Source organism: Anguilla rostrata, chromosome 14, assembly GCF_018555375.3.
Source record: "Anguilla rostrata isolate EN2019 chromosome 14, ASM1855537v3, whole genome shotgun sequence".
Lineage (NCBI taxonomy): Eukaryota > Metazoa > Chordata > Actinopteri > Anguilliformes > Anguillidae > Anguilla > Anguilla rostrata.
The window spans coordinates 24004774-24015881 of record NC_057946.1 but is presented as its reverse complement, the minus strand read 5'-3'; the positions used below and the strand labels follow the sequence as shown (position 1 = coordinate 24015881).

The 11108-nt window shown below is 49.6% G+C and overlaps 1 protein-coding gene across 8 annotated transcripts in view; it reads right to left on the bottom strand.

Annotated features, from left to right (window-relative positions):
* LOC135240159 (guanine nucleotide exchange factor VAV2-like) overlaps positions 1-11108 on the bottom strand; it is a 189428-nt gene that overhangs the window by 121545 nt on the left and 56775 nt on the right. The gene's annotated exons all lie outside the window — the stretch shown is intronic.

Genomic DNA, 11108 nt, shown 5'->3' with positions numbered 1-11108 from the left:
CACCCCTCCCCCAACCCCGTGTCATTGAAGAACATGGGACATCCCCCGCCCCCGTGAGTAATTGAAAAACGCACTGTGACGGCCTCCTGAGGATCCCTGGGCGAGTCCCCTCCACGCGCCCTCTCTCTCTCTCTCTCTCTCTTGCATTAGCTCGGCGCCAGACGCCAAACGCGCAGGTCCTCGCGGTTTTATTGCCATAACTCCGCCGGGGAGAGAGACGTCCCCGTGCGCAAACACCGCCAGGCGCGGGGGGCACGGGGCGGGGGGGGCGCGAGGGGAAGCAAATTGATTTTTCCGGATCCCTTTCGCAACGAGAGGGCGGCGATGGGGGAGAATCAAGATGTGTCACGTGGGAAATGGGTGTTTGTCATAAACAGGAAGTGGAAGGGCTGCTGGGACCTGCCTGGGAGTATGAGAGCAGGAGTGTGTGTGTGTGTGTGGGCGGGGCGGGGGGGGGGGAGGGGGCAGGGTGATGGAGTCACAACAAAATAAAAAAATTATCTCAACTCCTCACTCCTGCTACTGTGCTACAGGCAGTAGCCTCTGGCTGACCTCCGATGCTGTCCAGTCATTTCCTGTTTGGCTGCGTGGGCGTTGTCCGCTTCACGCTTCGGATATTTGTGGCAGTAACACGACGCACACAGACCACACCTTCCGTTAGCCCGGGTTTGGGTTCAGGGTTTTTATATAATTACCTGGGAGAAGTCACCTTTGGTCCCATTTGTCTGCTACACTTCTAAAAAAAGGTGGCCAGTTGTCAGGTGTGAAAGAGGACACACCTTTCCTTTCCTTTCACCCAATTAGTCAGAATATAAAAGCAAAGTGTGTATCTGTTTAGTTTTTTTTAGCTCCTGGCTGAATGTCCGCCCGTTCACCCGAACGACTCAATCTGACCCGGTGGTGAGTCAGAGTCCTGTTTTTGTTTTTTTTCAGCCGAGGTCAAGCGGAGAGCTCGGCGGCCTGTGCGCCACCATTGTGGTGCGGTGGACTGAGTCCAACAGGAGCGGGGGTTTTACTGGCAGACTCCGCGACCAGACGAGAGCCCCGTTAGAGAGGCGCGTCAGTTAGGACGGACAGACGGACCGCGTAGGTTAGGACGGACAGACGGACCGCGTCTGTTAGGACGGACAGACGGACCGCGTCAGTTAGGACAGCCAGACGGACCGCGTAGGTTAGGACGGACAGACAGACCGTGCGTCAGTTAGGACGGACAGACAGATCGCGTCAGTTAGGACGGACAGACGGACCGTGTAGGTTAGGACGGACAGACGGACCGCGTCAGTTAGGACGGACAGACGGACCGCGTAGGTTAGGACGGACAGACAGACCGCGTAGGTTAGGACGGACAGACAGACCACCGTAATTCATCCCGTTGTTTACGGTGGCGATGTACAGGGGAGGGCAGCTGCAATCGCGGAGATGAGATGCGGTTTTCCAGTCGCTGTTAAAATAAAATGGGAGCCCCACACATTGGTCCTTTAAACCTTCACGATGCATTAAAACTAAAAGCTGAACGCAGATGAAATTGAGGTTTTCTTTCTCCAAAAAACATTATTTCAGTCTTCCATTGACCTAGCCAATTTGTATGTGTAATGAAGGATATTTTCAAATTTATTTTTTCTCTTTTTATTATTTAAAAAATTTTTGCTTGCCACCACATCCCATCGACAGAGGACAGATTTATTTATAAATTACAATATTTGCATATCATAGTGCTGAAGTCACTGCACCCCACCCCCCTCACCCCCCAGTCAACAGACCGACCCAACACGGATTCAGACAGAACAACATCGAGGAAACCAGATACAGACTTAGGATATGAAGGATATTTTAGATACTTAAAAAGTAATGTAATGTCTTGCCTTAGACCACAAACCACCGAAGGCCCCAATCCCAGCCACTGTAACGACAGCAGCCTGTTAGAATTTATGTAAATATCGAATATATCTGTCATTGGACACAAACATTGTCTGGACCAATCGTAAACACACACCAAAAATGAAATCAAAATAACGTAAACCTTGGAATGGTAACTAGCCCTTTATAGCTGAACAAATAAAATTAATTCCACACACTAATTAGTATCATTAATTACTTTAAATGGCCATAAACAAATCTTAATTTAACTGATGAGTCAAACCACAGGCAAAGCTGATTCATTTAATAAGAATGCAAGACAGAATATTTACTAGCACCTCAACTGACCTGCAGTTAAATGATTTAATTCTAACACCTGTGCTCACCAGGTTTAGCACCAAAACCCAAACATACCTGTACCTACTCTCACCTGGTTTAGTACCAAATCCCTAACATACCTGTACCTTTGATCACCTGGTTTAGTACCAAAACCCAAACATACCTGTACCTGCTCTCATCTGGTTTAGTACCAAAACCCTAACATACCTGTACCTGTGATCACCAGGTTTAGCACCAAAACCCAAACATACCTGTACCTGCTCTCACCTGGTTTAGTACCAAATCCCTAACATACCTGTACCTTTGATCACCTGGTTTAGTACCAAAACCCAAACATACCTGTACCTGCTCTCATCTGGTTTAGTACCAAAACCCTAACATACCTGTACCTGCTCTCACCTGGTTTAGTACCAAAACCCTAACATACCTGTACCTGCTCTCACCTGGTTTAGTCCCAAAACCCTAACATACCTGTACCTGCTCTCACCTCGTTTAGTACCAAAACCCAAACATACCTGTACCTGTGCTCACCTGGTTCAGTCCCAAATCCCTAACATACCTGTACCTGCTCTCACCTGGTTTAGAACCAAAACCCTAACATACCTGTACCTTAGATCACCTGGTTTAGAACCAAAACCCAAAAATCACACAGAACCTCAGAAGCGGATTCACCGAGTTCAGGGGAGCGGCGTTCGCCCCTCGCGTGCGTCTCTGGTCGCCCTCTTCATGGAGTGAGACGTTCACTCCGCTCTTTAAAATCCCTGACCATGAAAAACAAAACGTTGTTTTTTTTCTCTCAAAGACCTCCGCACAAATCCTCCACCACTTAAAAACTGTTCAGTAATGAACCCTCCACTCTGAATATGAAAAAATTCCTTTTTGGACGGAGAAAACAGAACAATAGCAACCGTGCCAAGGTATTTACTCCTTTCACACTGAGAGAAATAGCACCTAGGAAATGCATCCAATTTCACACATATGCTCATAAATATGCTATTATCAGAGGCTTATGCTTCCATATATGGAACTGCACCCATTTACGTATTGATATAGCTGACGAAACATGTAATTTTGAAATATATATGATATGCCTCAATGTGAGTGTATGAACTGGCATGCCTGTACATGGTATATGGTACAGCCGTAGTGCCTCAATGTGAGTGTATGAATTGGCATGCCTGTACATGGTATATGGTACAGCCGTAGTGCATAAATGTGAGTGTATGAACTGGCATGCCTGTACATGGTATATGGTACAGCCGTAGTGCATAAATGTGAGTGTATGAATTGGCATGCCTGTACATGGTATATGGTACAGCCGTAGTGCATAAATGTGAGTGTATGAACTAGCATACCTGTACATGGTATATGGTACAGCCGTAGTGCATAAATGTGAGTGTATGAATTGGCATGCCTGTACATGGTATATGGTACAGCCGTAGTGCATAAATGTGAGTGTATGAATCGGCATGCCTGTACATGGTATATGGTACAGCCGTAGTGCATAAGTGTGAGTGTATGAATCGGCATGCCTGTACATGGTATATGGTACAGCCGTAGTGCATAAGTGTGAGTGTATGAACTGGCATGCCTGTACATGGTATATGGCACAGCCGTAGTGCATAAGTGTGAGTGTATGAACTGGCATGCCTGTACATGGTATACGGTACAGCCGTAGTGCATAAGTGTGAGTGTATGAACTGGCATGCCTGTACATGGTATATGGCACAGCCGTAGTGCATAAGTGTGAGTGTATGAATTGGCATGCCTGTACATGGTATATGGTACAGCCGCAGTGCATAAGTGTGAGTGTATGAATTGGCATGCCTGTACATGGTATATGGTACAGCCGCAGTGCATAAGTGTGAGTGTATGAATTGGCATGCCTGCACATGGTATATGGTACAGCCGTAGTGCATAAATGTGAGTGTATGAACTGGCATGCCTGTACATGGTATATGGTACAGCCGTAGTGCATAAGTGTGAGTGTATGAATCGGCATGCCTGTACATGGTATATGGTACAGCCGTAGTGCATAAGTGTGAGTGTATGAACCGGCATGCCTGTACATGGTATATGGTACAGCCGTAGTGCATAAGTGTGAGTGTATGAATCGACATGCCTGTACATGGTATACGGTACAGCCGTAGTGCATAAGTGTGAGTGTATGAACTGGCATGCCTGTACATGGTATATGGTACAGCCGTAGTGCATAAGTGTGAGTGTATGAACTGGCATGCCTGTACATGGTATACGGTACAGCCGTGGTGAAGCAGGCCGATCTGACGCACACAGCGCACATCAGACATGTGACGGTGCAGTGGGCGGCACTTTCGCGCGAGGAGGTATCGCCCCGCAGGCGGACCGTACCAAAGGGCACCGGGCGCGGGGGACACGACCCGCGTTTCGATTTTTGCGATTGTGGAAAACGGGACCGAGTCGCTCGGCAAGCCTGGAAAAGCTGCGGCTTGCGGGAGCCTTTGTTGGAATTTCGGAGGCAGCTCCCCCTCCCTCCTCTCCACCCCCCCCCCCCCCACAAATCTGTTGCCTGGTTGGGAGCTCTAGCTGCTGCTCAGTGCAGATTAAAATAACCAGCAAGCAAAGGGAGGCGGGGGGTCGGGGAGTGGGGGTGGGGGGTGGGGGGGTTGGCATGTGGCAGAGAAACGGGGGGTAACAAAGGGTTGTCAGCTCCTGACGGGACCCCCCCACCCCTCCCCACCCCTCCCCACCCACGATGTCACACAGAGAATAATGCATTGCGCTCCGTTCTGGCGCTAGGCAAACCGCTCCTCCGCGGCCCCCCGCTGCTTTTAATGGGGGGTACAAATTAAAGCGGAATGGAAGTTCTGTAATAAAGCTGACTGAGGAGAAGGAAAGGGTGGGAGTAGGGGGGGGTGGGGGCTGTCAGTCAGGAGGCGCAGGAGATGAAAGCCTCTGAGGAGGGGGGGGGAGAGCCTCCAGGGGGCTTCTGGGGGCCGCCGTGTCTGAGGATGATGAAAACGGGACGGGGTTGGGAGGGGAGGGAAGCACGGGGGCATGGGAGGGCAGACAGCAGCCAGTCAGACAGTCATTCAGTCAACCAGTCAGACAGTCAGACAGTCATCCAGTCAACCAGCCAGGCAGCCAGTAAACCACTCAGTCAGTTAGCCACCCAGTCAGTCAGTTAATCAGTTAGACAGTCATTCAGTCAGTCAGTCAGTCAGTCACTCAGCCAGTTAGTCAGTCAGTCAGCCAGTCAGTCAGTCAGTTAGTCAGTCAGTCAGCCAGTCAGTCAGTCAGTTAGTCAGTCAGCCAGTCAACCAGTTAGTCAGTCAGCCAGCCAGCCAGCCAGCCAGCCAGTTATTCAGAGAGGCAGCCAGTCAATCAGTTAGCCAGTCAGTTATTCAGTCAGATAGCCAGTCAGTCAGTAATTCTCTCAGTCAGTCAGTCAGTCAGTCAGCAGGTCATTCATCCAGTCAGCAGCACAGGCAGTCTGTGGTAGGGGACGCGATCATAATCTCCCCGACATCAGAACGTTCCAGAAGGCTGCCCCACAGGTGGGATGCCTGCGACCCGCAGTCATCCTCAGACTGAACCACATAAAGGCTGCTCCACTCCAGACAGACGGATGAATAGATGCTGCTTGAGATGAGAGATGAGGATCAGGACGGGGGGGGGAGGGTCAGGGAGGGAGAGGGGATGGAACCAGTCAGCAACACATCGAAAGAAACGAGCAGTGAAAAGCCTCCCCGCGACTCACGAGCGAGTCACGAAGGGTGCGATGATAAGGAGATGATTACAGCTTCGGCCCGGCGTCCTGTATTCCGTGCTTCCCCTTAAATCATCTCTCCACCCGCCCCGCAGTCTGAGAGGGGGCGGCCCAGCCGAACCCAGGAAACCTGCCCGTCAGCAACATAAACCTGACAAACTGCGACTGCGTGAGTGCTGAGAGTCCTTCCCGAGCCCCGGAGACGCACAGCTGCCGAGTCTCGGAGACAGGCGAAGTGCCACTCTGGGCAATTAGGGAAAAAGACAGCTGCTAAATAATTCACCGCGGCGTATGAATATTAATCGGGGAACATTTTTCTGAAAGCCACATTCGGGGAACTGACACTTGTGAAGCGGAATCAACGATACCTGCACACACCAGGAATTACGCTCAAAACCATTCTGACCTGGAATTTAAGGCCTGTTGACTTAACTAACTGTGATTAAGGAATATATAAATCTGCGAGACAGACAGCTGGAGCTCTACTGTCTGAAGTACGCAATGAATCACAGCATAGCTCAACTTCATAGCATTCAAGATATGAGAGATTTCAAAAGCCAAAGGTCGCTATCTGGGAAAGAACATCTGCCTTCACTGTTGCATCATGCTGAGCAGGGAAGTTCACTGTCGGGAGGCTCCATAAGTTCACTATTCAGATAAGATATGAGATAAGACTCCGACAGTGTATGGTGTGCGATTCCACACTGCCTCACCCCTCCCAGCACGTTTTAAATCAGCCAACAGAGAACTACAGTCAGCAAACAGAAAGTACAGTCTGCACAGAGGAAGTACAGTCTGTACGGAGGAAGTACAGACAGCAGAGAGGAAGTACAGCCTGTAGAGAGGAAGTGCAGACTGCAGAGAGGAAGTACAGAGTGCAGAGAGAAAGTACAGTCTGTAGGGAGGAAGTACAGCCTGTAGAGAGGAAGTACAGACTGCAGAGAAGAAGTACAGAGTGCAGAGAGAAAGTACAGATTGCAGAGAGAAAGTATAGTCTGTAGAGAGAAAGTACAGTCTGTAGAGAGGAAGTACAGTCTGCAGAGAGAAAGTACAGCCAGCAGAGGAAGTACAGTCTGCAGAGAGGAAGTACAGCCAGCAGAGAGTAAGTACAGCCAGCAGAGAGTAAATACAGTCTGCAAAGAGGAAGTACAGCCTGCAGAGAGGAAGTACATTCTGTAGAGAGGAACTTCTATAACCATGAATTGGAAGAATCTTCTCCCTACAAATAGCGGCTGTGCTTTCAATGGTAACAAACAGAGTGTTCCTTCTGGGTTAGAGGAACCGGGTTACTAGAACTGGCCATGGCCCCTACCCAACCTGATTTGGGCTCACCTGGCAATCCGAACCCAGAAATCCCCACCGTGTCTATGTGTGACATCATCTCCGGGATCCTTCTCTTTTGAGTTTCTGACCAGCCCACGGCAGTGAGCCCAGAGGCCTTTGGTGCTTGGTGGGGGGGGGGTTCGCTTATGTACCCTGCGGGACAGGTAACAGGAGGCCAGGATAGAACAAAAGAAGCACTTTCACCACTAATTCACTTTCACTTCCACCTGACCGGATCCCCATTTCCCCTGACCTTGCTTCCGTCTCTCTTATAATTCATAAAGGTTTCTTGGGGGGGGGTCACAAATGGAAACAATAGAACGTTAATTCAAGCAGTACGTAACTAAATGTTTAAAACTAGAAAGAGTGCACTAAGTAGAGTCCAGGCATCCACCCAGGGACAACAATATCCCCTCGCATGAATGTGCACAACAAATATTCTGGCAATCTGGTCATTACTTTCTGAGATATGTTCGGCCTCTTGGTGATGCTAGATGAAAAGGTCACGGGGTCACCAAAATCGATTTCTTCCTCTTGGGATCATGAATGTGCACAACAAGTTTCATGGCAATCCGGCGATTAGTTTTCAAGATATTATCTGTCAAAGACGGACAGATAAACGGACGTGTGAACTGATGGATAGATGAACATCCTGACATAACCTCCTTGGGTAGCGGTAATGAAATAAATATACAAACGAATGAATACATTCTGCAACAAATCTTTCATTGAATTTTGTTTTGCTACAGGTTAGCTGCCATTACATCGGCATGTTCTGGTCTTGTAAGCCGTTATCTCAGAGCTGTGGGCCCAACACGTGATTGGCTTACAGCTTTTAAACATCCAGGGCATTACAAACAGCCCAGATCCCCACATTAATACCTCTCCTCTATGCCCACAGCACATCCGATTCCACAGACCACTTTAAATATTTAGGCATTTTTATTAATACTCAACAAATGTATCTGTGTACATATTCATTAGGTTGGTGTTTGAAATTCCCACTGAAAAAGAAGCCCGTGATTAATCTGGCTGAGGGAACTGAGTATCACACAGCGCACTGTTTGAGTGTTTGCCGGGTACGAAAACCAATTCCTAAATGCAATTTTCCCAAATCTCATCTACGCAGACCATTTTCAAATGCTGACATACTTAAATAAATTGACTGAACATAACATAACATAACATAATGACAAGAACAGGCCGTTTCTGCCCAACAATGCTGGCCAAATACCTCCATCTGACAAAAATTCTTATGCATTACAATGAACTGCCAGGTCTATTTACAAGGGGGAAGGGGGGGGGTGGTACAGAACATTTACAAACTACAGCCCAGACATTACAGGAGCACCCCCCGCCTCCCGCCCCCCACCCCACCCCACCCCAGCCCCCACCCCCGGATGGATGGGGAGAAGGGAGCTGGGGAACTTGGGAGACAGCGGATCAATGGGCAGGTAATTTACGACGTCGGGCCGAGGGCCAGAGAGGTGCATTCATCTGACCGGCCGCCTGCCTGCCTGCCTTCCGGCGGCCATACAAACGCTCCCAGCCTGCAAAGGGGCGACTGCGCGGGGGGACGGGGGATCGATACCGCCGTGACAAAGGGCCCCGCGCCCCGCCGCAAAATGTGATTGTAGCGGAGTTACCGCGGACAACCCGCGAAAACAAAACCCGCCGGACAGCGCTGAGTAATGCAGCCTTCTGGAGGAGCGGGCGAGGGGAGGGGGCGCGGGGGGGAGGAGGAGGGGGGGGGGGCAGACTGGTACAGTTTAGCTGCTGCGCTCCCGATCCCCAACTGACTTACCCCGAGCCTAACGCAATTAAAGCAGGGAACAGCCCCCATTTAATTGCGCATCTCATTAACAGTCACCATGGCGATTCTTTAATCATCGCTCTCGACTGCAGAGAAAGAATGTTCACTCATGTCTGGAATAATTGTACAAAAATAGCTGGCAGAACAAAAATCAATGAGACATTTTGCTTCTATGATTAGATTAAGACCATAACAAACGCACAGGCCGAATTCCCGTTTAAACTACGTATGATACTCAAAGATCAAAGAGTAACGCGGATAACACAGTTTGTGATAACACGTGTACAGCGAATAACCCTGCGCCTACTGCTGACCGCAGCTTTTCTCTTGAGACAAACTCCAGAACAATCAAGCGTAGATAAGCGCCGTGAGTCATGTGTTCACACATTTACAGCGTCAAAGCGCTCACTCAGCACGTGCGTGCTATTGGTGCGAACGGTGCTCACCTATTATTTCATTTTTTCAATTAGATCCACAAACAAAAAAAAGCCATTTCCACACACGTGGTTACATACAGCCCAGCGACTGTCAGCACGCAAAAAGGAGGACAGGAAAACGTATATAAAATTCCATCACCTCTTACAATTTTTCTGTTCGGAAAGCTAAAAAAAAAGAGAAAAAAAAAACACAAAGCAGCAGATAATGTTATCTCTGTTGAGTTTTATTCTCTAAAAAAAAAGACAGGTTTATCTCTGACACATCACAGAAAAACCGCTGGCTCAGATCTCATTTATATTTACACGGGAAATAGATAGCGGGCGGTATGGCTGCCGCGCCGCTCGACTGATCTGACGCACGCTTCGAGCGGAAAGCCGTATACGGGGGACCGCATTTCGCCGGGAGAGAATTCCGCACAGATAAAATAACTGCTCACAGAGCGAGAGGACAGAGGGAACGTAATGAACCATTTAAAAAAATAAAAGGGTACAATGAGACCACGTCCCGGAAGCCATCTCACGGGCTCCTCTTCCTAACGAAGTCCGCCTCGCGTTTCGCCCGTACGAAAACGGTTCTTAACGCCCCCATTTTGTGAGCATATTTCCAACGCGATTGCAGCCGGCACGATGGGCAACAGCTATGGTGTCACACGGCAGATTTCTGGGATCTCGCCAGTAATGGATGAAGCACAATCTGTTACCGACTGGATCCCCCCCCCCCTTCCCCCCGCATCACTCACGTAATGTCACTGCATTATACACAACCAGGCTAGCTATGACTCTGATATCCTTTTTAAAGCACTACCAGCTTGTGCCCTATTACAGAGACATCCTGTGAAAAAAACACCTCTAGCGTTCACACCACCATCTGTATTTTATCTCATCTTCTGGACAACTCTTCTTTTTTAGGCCCAAATTTATCCCTTATTATTTCTCCTAATTTGGGACGCCCGCGGGTAGGCCTGTCACTGCTAGGCCCGGTGGTAATTAATCAAGCTCTCCTTCCGCGAACAGGCCGCCTGCTGCCACTCACACTTCTGGCCAATCACACGCCGTCATGCCGGTCAGAGCCACCAATGACACGGTCAGGATTTCGCACCGTCCCCTGGGGGTGTCACCCCATAACAGTGTGTAGGGTGAGCCAACGGACGGGCCTCTGTTCTTCAGACACCCCAAGTCTAACCGAGGCGTGCTCCCTCACAGTGGGTGTTTGCACGAGGAAAACAGCCCCCCCCCTCACCCCCACCCCCACCCCCGTAATCTGCTGCAAGCCTCCACATCATCCCGACCCCTTCCTTTCTCCCTCGCCACTGCAGAGAAACTGAATAAACAAAACCTTTCACATGTCTGTACCCACCCCATTAGAGAGTCATGGGCACAGGACCAGCACCCCATCATAGAGTTACGGGCCCCCCCCCCCGTTTCCCCCAGTGCCCCCCCCCATCAGAGAGCCCCAGGCCCAGGAGGGAAGCAGCAGAGAGCTGTTCATCCCTGTTCATGTGAGTACACTCACCGCAGTCAAATGCGGGAGAGCCCCAGAGGCTGACGGGAGGAATGGGAAGCGCCACGGAAACGGGTCTCTAAGCAACCA